The sequence below is a fragment of the Microtus pennsylvanicus genome, chromosome 21 (genome assembly GCF_037038515.1).
Source record: "Microtus pennsylvanicus isolate mMicPen1 chromosome 21, mMicPen1.hap1, whole genome shotgun sequence".
Lineage (NCBI taxonomy): Eukaryota > Metazoa > Chordata > Mammalia > Rodentia > Cricetidae > Microtus > Microtus pennsylvanicus.
Window position 1 is genome coordinate 36,442,420 of NC_134599.1, and position 13,744 is coordinate 36,456,163.

General features: G+C 46.0%; 1 protein-coding gene and 1 pseudogene across 2 annotated transcripts in view; one reads left to right on the plus strand and one right to left on the minus strand.

The window, feature by feature from the left end:
* Positions 1 to 2,416: 2,416 nt before the first annotated feature.
* The window catches only part of Ston1 (stonin 1), a 41,324-nt gene continuing 29,996 nt past the window's right edge, over positions 2,417 to 13,744 (plus strand). For both annotated transcript variants that reach the window (XM_075955117.1, XM_075955116.1), the window contains exon 1: positions 2,417 to 2,741. The gene's annotated coding sequence lies outside the window, so the exon portion shown is untranslated. The remainder of the gene's footprint in view (positions 2,742 to 13,744) is intronic.
* LOC142839272 (ubiquitin-conjugating enzyme E2 S-like) lies at positions 11,058 to 12,657 on the minus strand (annotated as a pseudogene).

The following is a 13,744-nucleotide window of genomic DNA, read 5'->3' on the forward strand; positions in this document are numbered from 1 at the left end:
TCTGTGTTGAGGAAAGTGGCAAGCTCCAGAGCAGCGCGGAAAGGGAAGGAGCGTCCCTGGTTAAGAGATAAAGCAGGTGCCAGCGAACTGTAGAAGTCTTTAGAAAAGTCCACGCCCGTCTGCTCCCTAGAGAAGCGTCAGGGTTTCCATGCTATTCTTTCGCCAGTTGAGCTCCCCACCCCACTAACCAGAGCAATACTGCTTATCTCAAAGACGGCGAAAGTAAAAAGGTGCACTCTGAAAGTCGTTGTAGTGGTAGTGACTTCGGCATGTGTGTTGATTTCTGTATGCTTCTTCTCTTCAGTTAGCTGTGCCATTTCTGAGATGGGCTGGCCTCCTGGGAAGCTAGAGGTAGAACAAGGCACAGCAACAGCATAACTCAGCCACCTACTTTATTTTTAAATATATCATCTATCTTCTATCTCTATTTACCTATCATCTATCTATCTATCATCTATCTATCTATCTATCTCTAAATCTATCTATCATCTAATTATCTCTGTATCTATCTATCTATCTATCTATCTATCTATCTATCATCTATCTATCTCTAAATCTATCTATCATCTAATTATCTCTATATCTATCTATCATCTATCTATCTATACTTATCTATCTATCTATCATCTATTTATCTCTCTATATCATCTATCTATCTATCTATCTATCATCTATCTATCTATCATCTATCCTCTATACTTATCTATCTATCATCTATTTATCTCTCTATATCATCTATCTATCATCTATCTATCTATCTATCTATCTATCATCTATCTATCTATCTATCATCTATCTGTCATCTATCTCTATGCATCTATCATCTACCATCTACTATCTCTATCGATATCTATCAATATCTATCCATCTTTCTATCTATTGTCTACCTACTTGTCATTTATCTTATTTGGTGCTCTGGACTAGAGAGAGGGTCCCACGGTTAAGAGCACGGTGTTGCCCTGATAGAGGACCAGAGTTTGGTTCCCAGCACCCATGCTGAGAAGCTCAGAACTGCTTGTAACTCCATCTCCAGAGGATCTGCTGCTCCTTTCTGGCCTTCTGAACACATTCACAAGCACATACCCACACACACAACATTGTGCTGGCAATCAAACGCCAGGCTTTGCATGGTAGGCAGGCATCGCTGCGCCATGCTTAGCCAGACCCCACATTTTTTCCTCCTTTCTTTCTCTCCTTTCCTCTGTCCTTTTTGCTCTTTGCTCCTCTCACCTTCTTACCAGAAGGTTGATCAGCTCCTGTCTGCTTCCATAGGGAAATCCATCCCCACCAAAGTTACCAGGTTTTCATTTCCTATGTTCTGGGAGCTCACTGGCTGAACCTCAGATCTTGGCCATTACTGGGATGGTAGTGAGAGAAAATGGGGAGGTGAGGGGCATTCCTTCTGTTTGTTTATTTCCACTGCATTATGCTCTAAGCATAAACGCACTTAGAAATCTTACCAGAGAATAACATGTGTGTCCAACTGTGTGGCATCAGACACACTTGTGCCCTCTCTGGAGCTCCTTTTCCTCCCTGGATCCCGGTGGCTGGACAGACTACTTGAATATCTTTTCTATTTTACCAGGTTTTTCAAGGCCACGAAGATGACACTGGGAAAGGTGCTTTAAAGATGAATCCCACTGACCTGTGAATTCAGGGGGAGGCTCCACCAGGGTTCCCAGCTTCCCCCACCTGGCAGCCCAGCACTCAGGCTGAACTATACCTACCCACCTAACTCAAGCACGAATTCTCTTCCCTGGCAGTTCATCGTGCAGACCACTAAACCATTATTTCTCGCCTGCCATTGTGAGTACAGGGATTCACCGGGTGCCCCACTGAGTGTCCATCCTGGGGAATGCCGAAACGAATGGGAATGCTCTGCGTGAAAACCTTCGTGATTTCTTTTTATACTCACAGTCCAATGCATCATTTCCCACCTCTCCCAAATATTCCAAACGCTTGGGCCCGGAATGTCCTCTTCCCTCACACCCTAGCTAATCCAACTCAAGACTCCATTCTGGGATTCGGCGGCGTCCTTCCAGGAAAAGGGGCATCCCACTCCCGGTTTTGTGTGTGTGTGTGTTTTTTTTTTTGTGACTAGTTCAGTCTCACTTGAGAAAGAGACCAAGATGTGCTGAGAGTCACCTGTGGACCGGCAAGAAGAAGTACTGTTCTGGAAACCCTGGGGAGTAGGAGGTCTTTCCTTTCTCCTCTCTCACGTACTCTTCAGGAAGCACTTAGAAAGCGCTGCGGATTCCTGCCTTCGGCACATAGCGTAGCCCTTTACTCACTGGCCTGGCCTTCTGTGAGTGTGGATTTCACCCAGGAAGGAGGCTTTTTTTTTTCTCCCTAGCATGACTATCCATCCTTCGCTGTAGACCCGACTGGTTCCACTTTGAAAGGAAAAGAGGAGGCTTCCAGAAGAAGCTACGTCTCTTTCTTTGGGGAGTACAGACTGGCCCGGAACAGCTGGCTTGGGGAGAGAAGCAAGTGTTCAAACTCACAGCAGTAAAACTTGGGAGATCCAGGGTGGAGAAAGGAGCAAAGAAGGGAAGATCCCGCAGGGAAGAGGGGCGGGGACTAAAGGAATGCCCCGCGCGACACCCACTCCCTCGCCCCGCGCAGTCGCCAGGGCCCTCCCTGCCCTCCTCCTTCCCTGCCCTCCTCCCTCCCCTTCCTCCCCTCTCTTCTTCCCTGTGTGGATGGCCGCGGCCAGAGTCGGAGCACCAGCAGCGCTGCCCGTGAGTGATCAGCCCCCAGGGACCGGGCGGAGGAGGCTTGGCGAGAGCCCCTCTCCAGGGTGGGGTCGCCCCAGCTCGCTCGAGTTTTGGGCGGGGACAGGGGACTTCTCCTGGGTTTTCCCTCCTGGACACGTCCAGGGCCCGCAAAGGGCTGGGCCCCGCAGACTTCTCTCTGCCCTGGGCATAACTGCAAAGAAAGAAAAGTTCAGCTGCACGGAACAGCCAGGTTCCCGGGCAGGCAAGACGGGGCGGGGACTGTAGGAACCCATGCTTGGTTCACCCAGACCTGGGCACCAGACCCTATCCCGCAAGAGCTCCCTTGGAACTCAGCATCCCCGCGTCTACCATACTTCCAACCCCATCCCACAGTCTTCCAGGCTCCTGTTCTTGGTGGTCCTGTCCTCACCGCTGGGTTCGCTTCCATCCCTCTTTTCCTCTGAGATGACCAGCTAGGCCAAGCCAGCCAGGCCAAGGGGTCCACACACAGGCGTCAGAACACTCTGCCCTAGGGTTTGTTGCAGCAATGTCTTGTGCCCGGATTAGGCATGTGAACCCTGTGGGTGCAGGTGCGAACGAAAATAGATTCCCTTAGGACTCTACTATATGTATGGTTCGGTGGCACCCATCCTGGGTATCTAGTTGTCTATCTTATGTCTCCTTTCTTCCCAACTGTATACCCCCCCAACAATGATAGTTAATCTAATTAGACTGCAAAACTTATAATACAACATAGAATGCTAGCCAAAAGAATGTGTTCAGGACCAGTTAGATGACTCAGGAAGTAAAGGTGATTGCTGCTAAGCCTTGACAACTTGAGTTGGATTGCTGGGAACCCCAGACAGTGCAAGGAGAAAACCCACTCCCTCACATTGTTCTCCATATTCAACCCACGCACCGTGGCGCATGCTATCCCCCCTCCACTGCCGCCACAGAAAGGAAAAAAACAAACAAACAAACAAGCAGCAAAAAAGCAGAGAACAGTAAATAAAACACCGTGCAGAAGCTGGTCTTCTCAAAGTGAGGACTTCAGTCTCCACTAACTGTTAGTGAAGCTTTTTTTTTCTTCTTTTTTTGACTGCTCTAACCCAGCTATTATAGCCTCCCCCAGGCTAGAGGTTTTAATTTGCCTGACGTGCTTGGGCAGGAAGGCTGTTGGTCTGCAGTTGTGCAAACAAGCGAAAGAATGGAAGAGGCTAAAATGAGAAGGACCACAAACAAAATAAAACACAGCGCTAGTTTCTAGCCCTGAGGCTGCGACTTTAGCTGCGTTCTGATTGGGAGGAAGAGCTGTTTAGTTCATTTGTGTGGTTTTTAGGTCGGTTTCTATTATGGCTGAATCAATGTTTCCATGATGGGCTTGGTTCTATGGCTGCTTCCAGAGAGCCTCTCAAGTCTTTCCTGGAACTACGCAGATGGATTCGGGGGTAGTTTTTGTTGTAGTTCGTTGTTTGTGTTTTAGGGATTGAGTGATTTTGACTGTCTGCCTCACCAGCTCAGAATCAGAGCTGTTGGAAGCAGCCAGGGCTTCATCAAAACTTTGTTGTGTGGGAGGAACTGCAAGGGAATGCTGCGCTTCACCGTATGTGAGAAACACATACTTCTGTTGGTTTCTTGAAGGTGTATTTATGTGTGTGCTGTGTATGAATGTGTGCACGCATCTATGGATGGCAGGGGAGGATGTTATTCCCTTGAGACAGAGTCTCTCACTGAACCTGGAGCTCACTGTTTTCTCCAACAGACTGGCAAACACCAGCATCACCCTGTCTCTGCTCAGGCATGCCTCGTTTTGGCCAAGTTGAATGTTCTATGTGAGTGCATGGGGATCTGAACTCAGATCCCTCAGCTATCCCTTAAGGAAGACAAGCTTCTGGAAAACTATTCTCTTTCTCTACAAACAATAATGAGACCATAACACATGTTGCAAACAACCTTTTAAAGCAGGTCAGGGGAGAAATAAAGATTTAAAGATCATGGTAATGGGGAAAATCGTACCGGCATTTAGTCTTGAGAATAAGAGACTGTTGGTTAGCCATCTGCATCCTCCCCTGCAAGTCTCAGGGAACATGGCGGAGAAGGCAAATAGAGTGGAAGAAGTGAAGTATGGGAAGGCACACTAAGGAAACCTATTCTTTTCAGCATGGTATGGATGATGCCCCATGAACTCAAAGCCACAAAATAGGGCCCGCCTGCTGTCCGTCATGGATGGGGAGGGGCTCATAAGGCCCCACCCTTCCCTGAGGAGTTTCTAAGGGATGTTCCTAGTGATATAGCTATTGGTAAGTTGCCCTTGCTCGAGTATTTAACCCCCACCCATGCTAGAACAAGCAATCCTAATAAAGTGAAGTGGAACACACACACACACACACACAGCTGGAGAGGGAGAAAGGGATAAGAGGACAATGGGAGGGAGATGATCAAAGTACACTTTACATATGTATGACATTGTGAAAGAATAAATAAAACATAAAAAGGATTTAAAAATTGAATTCACTGAAAATGGGGGAGGGCTTATTTTAAAAAGGCTCTAACTCACTTCTGCCCAGTTTGACAGCTCACATTTATATGAGTTAGTAAGGCTTTGTCAGTAGTCTCAGTGCGTAAAGACCGCCTTCATTTAAGTGCAGGTCCTAAGTGTTGAACTTGTGTGGCCCCATTGCTTAGAAAAACAATGCACCCCATAAGAATCTTTTGTTTCTTCCTCTTCCTGGGAATTTCTAATCACATCCTAAAGCCCTGGAAGTCAACCTTCCACTGTTTGGAGAAAACTGCCCTCTGGCAATGTTCCCTTCCGCACCTTGTGGAATGAATCTAGTTAAACAGGGTTGTCTGCCTGGCATCCAGCAGCAAAGTCTGACTAAGTGGCCTCGGAGTAGGCTTTGTGTTTTACGGTGAGATTCTGGAGATGTCAGCCGACCACAGAAGGGTCCCTGACCTCGGGTGAGTGTGATGGATAGTGAGGTGGAGGCCATATCTCCAAACGGCCAAGAGAAAGTCAGCCACCATCTGGCCAAGGCACATGGGTTAGAAACCTGCATATTGAGAGAAGAGAGAAGGGGTTGTCATTATCATTCACGCAGAGGTGGGACCTGAGGCTGGTCCCATGAGGGGCGGTGGTCCCATGAGGGGCAGCAGTTGGCCACCCAAGGCCTCACGGGTCCTCTGGCGGGTGGCCTGAGGCCAAGGGGAAGACAGACAGATACGTCATGCAGAGACAGCTGGGGTATAGAGTTTATTTAGTGGGTTATGGAGGTGAAAGGGAAGGGGAGGGTGGGATAAGGGAGAGAAGGAGAAGCTGCCTCTTCAGAAGGGCAGAGAGAGAGAGAATGGAGAGGAGGTGGGAGATCGATCCACTTGCCTTGGCAGAAGGGGGAGGTTGGGAGTGGGAGGGGCTTGTCTCTTGAAGTGACAGGGTACCCAGGTGACAGACCAGGCCAGCAGATTACAACAGTTGTCAAAAGTAGACTCACCGGAGGAACACTATGTGGCCTTTAAACACTGTACCATACTGAATATTGAGTTACATAGGAGATCCTCAGAGTATGGGGTAAATTTAAATAGCAAGTTTACGGATTAGAAAGCACTAGCCTTTTGCTCTTTGAAAACACACCTGTAACAACTGGAATTATATGCTCTGAAATGGATGGGGGATTATAGTTGCTTTTTCTTTTTCTGTGTGTTTGCCAGGGTTACTCAGCTTTTGACAGTAATGATAGCTAACATTCAACGAGTGTTAAACACGCACATGGAGAATTTCATTTTCAAAGTCTCTGGAAAGAACTGTTATTATTTTCATTGTGGAGATTCAGAAACCAAGACTAGAGGGGAATTTGCCATGGCTGTACAGGCACTAACTGTGGAAAGCAAACCTCAGACTTAGGTCAGTAGTGAAAGTCTAATATTATTATCGAAAAATCAAAAAGGGAAATAGTTCTTGTTTTAATAGAGTCAATTATTTTGATTTGATAAAATCTGCCTCCCAAATCCTTTGTCTTCCCCTGTCTTTTCTTTTTGAAAGTCTTTGAGAATTGCTCCAGACTTACAGCATAGTTGGGAAACAGCTCTACCTCATGAGATGTATTCAGAATTCTGTGAAAGTTTCCCAGCAAGACTGGATTTTCAGGAATCCAATGGGATTCCGGCGCAGCTCCAGTATAAGGCTGAAAGTTTTGAAGTAGACTCGGCAGACCATGCTCCAGAGCTGTCTGTTGAGGTCGCCGTTCTTTACAGCAGTGTGAGGGGATGGGAGTGAGTGAGTCCTGAAGCTCAGTTCTCTGTGAACAGGGTAATGAGCTGGCATCTGGAAGCCTGGCTCCAGGGGTGATCTCATGCGTTGCCAAGGGTTTAATGCACATGGGATATTCTGAAGCTCCATCACATAGCACTGGCCACTCTCTCAGGCAGCCAGGCCCTGGAGATCACTTTTATCCTTCTCCTTTATGGTACCTACCTACTATCTTCAGAAAGTTCAGTTTGTTTGATACCCCCACCCCCATCCCAAAACAAAACAAAGCAAAACAAAAACAAGCCTGCTGACTTAGATACCTGGAGGATGTCTCTCTTCCATTTCTCAAGGAGAGATTTCTGGAAGACTAATGATTCCAATAACGGTGACCTCCTCATTCAAAACATGTTGTAGCCAGGTGTACACATGCCTTTAATCCAAGCACTCAGGAGTCAGAGGCAGGTGGATCTCTGTGAGTTCCAGGACAGCCTGGTCTACAGAGTGAGTTTAGGACAGCCAGGGCTGAGTAGCAAGAGCCTGGCTGAGAGTGAGTACTGCTGTTGCAGAGGACTGGTTTGGTTCCCAGCACTCAGGCTAGGTGGCTCACGGCCACTTGTAACTCAGGCTCCAAGGGATCAGATGCCCTCCTCTGGCTCCCATGGGCATCTGCACTCACAAGCCCACCCCACCACATACAATATAAAAAATAAATCAATAACTCTCAAATAAAAAGAAAGAAAGATCACTATAAGGGTGAAGGATCCCTCCCCAAACGATCACACTTAGACTCTTGTGAGGTCTTGTTTATATTTAACAAATAAGAGGTTTCTTTCTGTTCTCAGTGTATGTCCCTACATTTAGAAAAAAGAGGCAGGCAGATTTTTATGAGTTTGAGGCCAGGCTTATCTACGTAGCAAGTTGCAGGACAGCCAAGGCCGTGCAGTGTTCTTCAAAAATTGGTAAACTGACCAACTCTAAAACCATTTAGGTCACTTACACAGAGAACATGTGTCAAGTTCCTGACACCGTCGTGTTCTCTTTTTTTTTTTTTTTTTTTTTTTTTTTTTATACAAGGTCTCACGTAGTCTACACTGGCCTTGAACCTGCTGTGTAACCAAGGTTGTCCGTGAATTCCTGATCCTCCTGCCTCCACCGGCCAGGTACTGGGATTATGGATACATGTTCCCATGTCCTGAACTGACAACTAAGTTTTAAGATTGATTATTAATTCATTTGATTTCCCCTTTGTTCTCAATTCGTTCTCAATTCAGCTTTGATTATTAATAATATGATCCACTTAGGTGTTCTCAAATTTACTTTTTTATTTGTTAATTAATTAGTTTTTATTTTATGTGTAAATGTGTTTCGTCTGTGTGTGTGTGTGTGTTCACCACACGCAAGCAATGTCCTTGGAGACCAGAAGAAGATATCAGATCCACTGATACTGGTGTTACAGACTGTAGTGAGCCAAAGCCGGATCCTCTGCAAGAGCAACAAGTGCTGTTAGCTGCTGAGCCCTCTCCAGCCCTGTCTGTGTCTTAGATGTAGTACCAGAAAGTTACACAGTTTCCTTTTGTAGCTTCGTAGATACTGACTGTAACTTAATGTTCTTTATATACTTAATATTGATTTGTGCCAACTCTTTTATTTAAATTAACATAGAGGTTTACTTAAACCTTTCCAAATATCTATCTGTCTGTCTGTCTATCCATCCAAAGTCTTGGTTGGTATGATATTTGTTGCATCCCACGCTGGCTCCAAACTCATGGTAGTCTTCCTGCCTGAGACTCTTGAGAGGATGATAATCGGGTGCCATCATCTCTGTCTAAGAAAGGCTTTTGTTTTTAAATCTCCCTCCTAGAGGAATGGCTTTCCTTATAACATTGCACACGTCATTTTGGATGATTTCCCCACCCTCCCCTCATCCCTCCTGCCTACCTCCCCTGCTGTATCCTTTGCCTCCAGTATCTCCTGTCCACTTTCACACCCTACCCTTTTATTCTCTCCCTGTCACCTTAAAGACTGCTTCCCCATCTCATGGACCTCTCTAGCATTCTGGCTCTACCTGCATTTCCCTCAGCTAAACACACATATTTAACAATATGTGTATTGACATATGAGAGGGTTGTGTAGCGTTCATCTTTTTGAGCCTGGATTACCTCGTTTAACATTTCCCAGTTCTATCTGTTTTTCTGCAGATTTCTTTTTTTAAAAACTGCTGAGTAAAATTCTGTTGTGTATTTGTGCCACATTTTCATTCTTCATCCACCTGCTGATGACCATTCAGTGTGCCTCCGTTTCCTGGCTGTTGTGAATAGTGAGACAGTGAACACACAAGTACAGACATCTCTGTAGTGGACAAATGCACTTTTCTCCAGATGCCCAGCCGTGGGAGAGCCATATTTTTAGTTTCTTGCCCTGTCTCCATGCTGGTTTCCACAGTGGCTACATAATAGCTTTACACTCTTCCCTCGTCCTCACCAGCAATGGTGAGTGGTTTGCTTGATGACAACCATTCTGACTGGGGAAGTGTTGGGGAATATGTTAAGGTGTGTTACTTTTGTTTATGTTGTATTTGTTTAACTCTGTGAAGCTGTGATTCTTTGCCTGTCTAGAACACCTGATGGTCTAATAAAGATCTGAATGGTCAGTAGCAAGGCAGGAGCAAGGATAGGCAGGGCTGGCAGGCAGAGAGAATAAATAGAAGGAGAAATTAAGGAGGAGAAGGATAGTGACCAGGGAAGGAAGAGGACATCAGGGTCCAGCTGTCCAGCCACACAGAGTAAGAGTAAGATTCACACAAGATAACTGGAAAAGCCCAGAGGCAAAAGGTGGATGGGATAATTTAAGTTAAGAAAAGCTGGCAAGAAACAAGCCAAGCTAAGGCCAGGCATTCATAATGAAGAATAAGCCTCTGTGTGTGACTCATTTGGGAGCTGGGTGGTGCCCCCCCAAAAAAGTCCAAAGAGCTTGCTAACATCATCAGACTACAGGGAAGAGATGGGATCTCAAAGTACTTACAATTTGCACTTCTCCCATGGCTCTGGATGTTGAATACTTTCTTTTTTTATTTATTTATTTATTTATTTTTATTTATTATGTATACAATATTCTGCCTACACGTACCCTTTGGGCCAGAAGAGGGCACCAGGCCTCATTACAGATGGTTGCGAGCCACCATGTGGTTGCTGGGAATTGAACTCAGGACCTTTGAAAGAGCAGGCAATGCTCTTAACCGCTGAGCCATCTCTCCAGCCCCATGTTGAATACTTTCTTAATGAAATTAAAAAACACATTTATTTATAGATTTTTTTGTCTCTCTGTGTGTATGCATGTGCTACAATGCGTGTGTATACATGTGCTACAGCATGTGTATGTATGTGCTATAGCATGCATGTGTATTCATGTGCTGCAGCATGTGTGTATGCATGTGCTTAAAGCATGTGTATGCATGTGCTACAGCGCGTGTGTATTCATGTGCTGCAGCATGTGTGTATGCATGTGCTTAAAGCATGTGTATGCATGTGCTACAGCATGCGTGTGTATTCATGTGCTGCAGCATGTGTGTGTATTCATGTGCTACAGCATGTGTATACATGTGCTACAGCATGTGTATGTATGTGCTACAGCATGCATGTGTATTCATGTGCTACAGCATGTGTGTATGCATTGCTGCAGCATGTGTGTGTATTCATGTGCTGCAGCATGTGTGTGTATTCATGTGCTGCAGCATGTGTGTGTATTCATGTGCTGCAGCATGTGTGTATGCATTGCTATAGTGTGTTTATGCATGTGCTTACAGCATGTGTTCGTGTGTGTGTGTGTGTGTGTGTGTGTGTGTGTGTGTGTGTAGGTCAGATGACAACTTGATGCATTTTGTTCTTGGCTTCCACATTGTGAGTTCGGGGGATTGGACTTAGGTTTTCAGGCTTTTTTGTTTGTGTGTGTGTGTGTTTGTTTTGCCTTTCCAACTTCATTTAGAAAACCAAATCCAGACTCTTCCCCTCCTGCCCCACCGCAGCCATAATTTAAATAATTTAGAGACAAAGTGGGAGGGGACAGAACTGAAGGAGAGGGAGAAGAGCCCCCTACACTCATCTCAGTGCCTGCCTCTTGTCCACCTTCTTGGCTGCAGCTATAACTCTCTTTTGTTTCATGGGACCCTCAGCTCCTCCCAGGACCCTTGGGGTCAGAGGGTCAAAAGAGGATGATGTAGCCCTACTGCCCAGTTTTCAGGTGGTCTCAACCCTCCCCCTGCTGCTGCCCCCTGCACTCCCACAGATCTCTGTGAGCAGATGGACCAGGCAGCGTTCTCTTCATAGTTCTCCAGAAAGTAGGCAGCCTGCTTCCTTGCTGAGTGTAGAGTCTGGGTGAGGATGAATCAGCAGGTCCTGATGGTCACCGGTGTGTGTCAGATGCCCAGCTCAGCCATCCAGTCCTCGTGAGCATGCCAGCACAGATTTCACCATTGGCACTGATATTTGGTAGAAAATCTTAGTCAGGAAGTAGCCCTTGTGTAGGGAGGCAGCGAAGTCTTTCCCAGTAGGAGCTTTAGACAGGACAGGCCTCCTGCACAGGGGTCCCCTCAGGGCCTTTGACAGTGGTGAGGAGCTCCTCTTTGGGGAAGACTTTAATCCCACTGAAGCATCTGTGGTCAGTATTGTTACCTCCGCACACAGGTAGCCTCAACCGCCCTTCCACTGCGGGCACCACCTGCACCCTGTGGGTCTCTGTGACTCGAAGGGCGGCAGTGGGGTTGAGGTGTGCATGGTTGGGAGGCAGGTTCAGGATTAAGCCGGCTGGATACAGGGAAGGGAGAAGTGCCTTTTACCTGCTCAGACCATGAATGCTCTAAAAATATTTATTGGCTATTTGCATCTTTCTTTCTCTCTTTTTCTCTCTTTCTCTCTTTTTCTTTCTTTTGCTGTTTATTTAATTGGCCCATTTATTGATCGATAGTTTTTTTTTAGTATTATTATTTTAGTGTGTAGCTTTTGTAGTTCTTTGTATATTCTGTGTATTAAGCTCTTGCCTGAAGCACAGGTAGCAAAGATGTTCTCGGATTCTGCAGGCCGTCTGTTCACTCTGCTGATAAAAGCGTGTTTTGCTGTGCAGAATTTGTTACTGTTTGGGGCTACTTCCTGTGCTGTCGGGTTATATTGAGAAATTTTTTGCCTGTATTGTTTCCCGAAGTATTTCCGCTTAGCACTTCCAGTACTTTTATGTTTATTTATTTGTCATTTATGCGTATGCATGTATATTTTTATGAGTGTATGACATGTATGTTCAGTTGCCCATGGAGGTCAGAAGAGGATTTAAGATCCCCTGGAGCTGGAGTTACAGGTAGTTGAGGGGGGCGCTAGGAAACAAACTTGAGTCCTTTGGGAGAGCAATAAGCACTCTTAACTGCCAGCTATCTCGCCATCCCCCTCTTCTTAACCTTAAGGAAACAGGAGTGGCCACAGCCCACCGCTTTCTCTGACCCCACTTCAGCAAACAGATGGTGGAGTTAGGCAGAACTGGATCACAGTGCAAGCTTGTGCACCCTTTGGCAAGTCTTTGACATCTCTGCAGCTAAATAGCTTCCTCTATAAAAACAGCAATAAGGAAACCTAGTGTGTGTGTCTGAATCCTAGTGAGATCCCAGGGCACAGTAAGCCCTGGGCCCATGTTAGTACCCACAAATGCAGTCATCTCCCGTTGCCTACCCTCTGCTTAGGTTCTTTCGAACAAGAATGTGCTTCATGGAGTCTAACCTGAGAGGCCCTGGCCACACTTCCAAAGAGCTCCCGTTTTCTCGGTAATCAATTTTGAATGCTCTTGGATGATTTTCCTTAAGGCTTTGATTTAGCCATTTGGCACCTCTCACCTTTTCAGCAGGGTGGCTGTGGCTACCAAAGAACCATGTCCCTCTAATCAGAATCATATCTATGCTTTATTTGTTGGTCGTTTGTCTCTTAAGGAAACCAAACCCTTCATTTCCTTATTCATGTTAATGTTTTAAATGCACCAGTCTCGCTGCTTCAGGCCCTAGACTTTCCTGGTGGGCCATGAAGGGCCTAAGACTTGGGAAAGTAGGAGGGTAGCGTGTTCATAAAGGCATGACCAGGGGAGGAGGAACTTAGCTAGCTGTTCCTTGAGAACTGAAGAACGAACATGTGCCTATTTGATAACCATCACTTATCTGGGTTCTCTGGCACCCATATCTCAGAGAATGTTGAGTTTTGCAAGAGTCTTAGCAGCAACTATGATGATGGAAGGGGGAGTTAGGTCAGTGGACAAAGGCACTTGAGAACCGACTGATACAAGTTGTCTCCTGACCACCGACGCACTGTCCTACCCTCAGCGCACAAACAGACAAATATAATTTACAAAAAGAAACAGTGGAGCTGATAGCTAAGTCTGTTCTTAAGTAGAGGAAAAGATCACTATGAAAACAAAATGTATTTGGAATTACGGACACACTTCCATTTAAATATCTGTGCTTGTACATAAAAATAGCTTTTCCACTACGGAGCTCAGCCAAGGACTGCACGGAAACAACAGTGCACGTCTAATTCAACACAGCTGCAGCCTAGGGACTCGGTGACAGGGCTGGAACCCTGGCCGCTTGTCCCTGGGAGCGCTTTATCCTAGCTCACTACAACCCATATTCAAAGCCTATGTGGAGGGTTACAAAAGGAAAATGAGGATACATCCCTTGTTTTCTTTTTGTCTTCCTTTCCTTTTTTCTTCCTTTCCGTTCTCCCTCCCCATCTTCCTCCCTCCCCCTCTTCCTTTC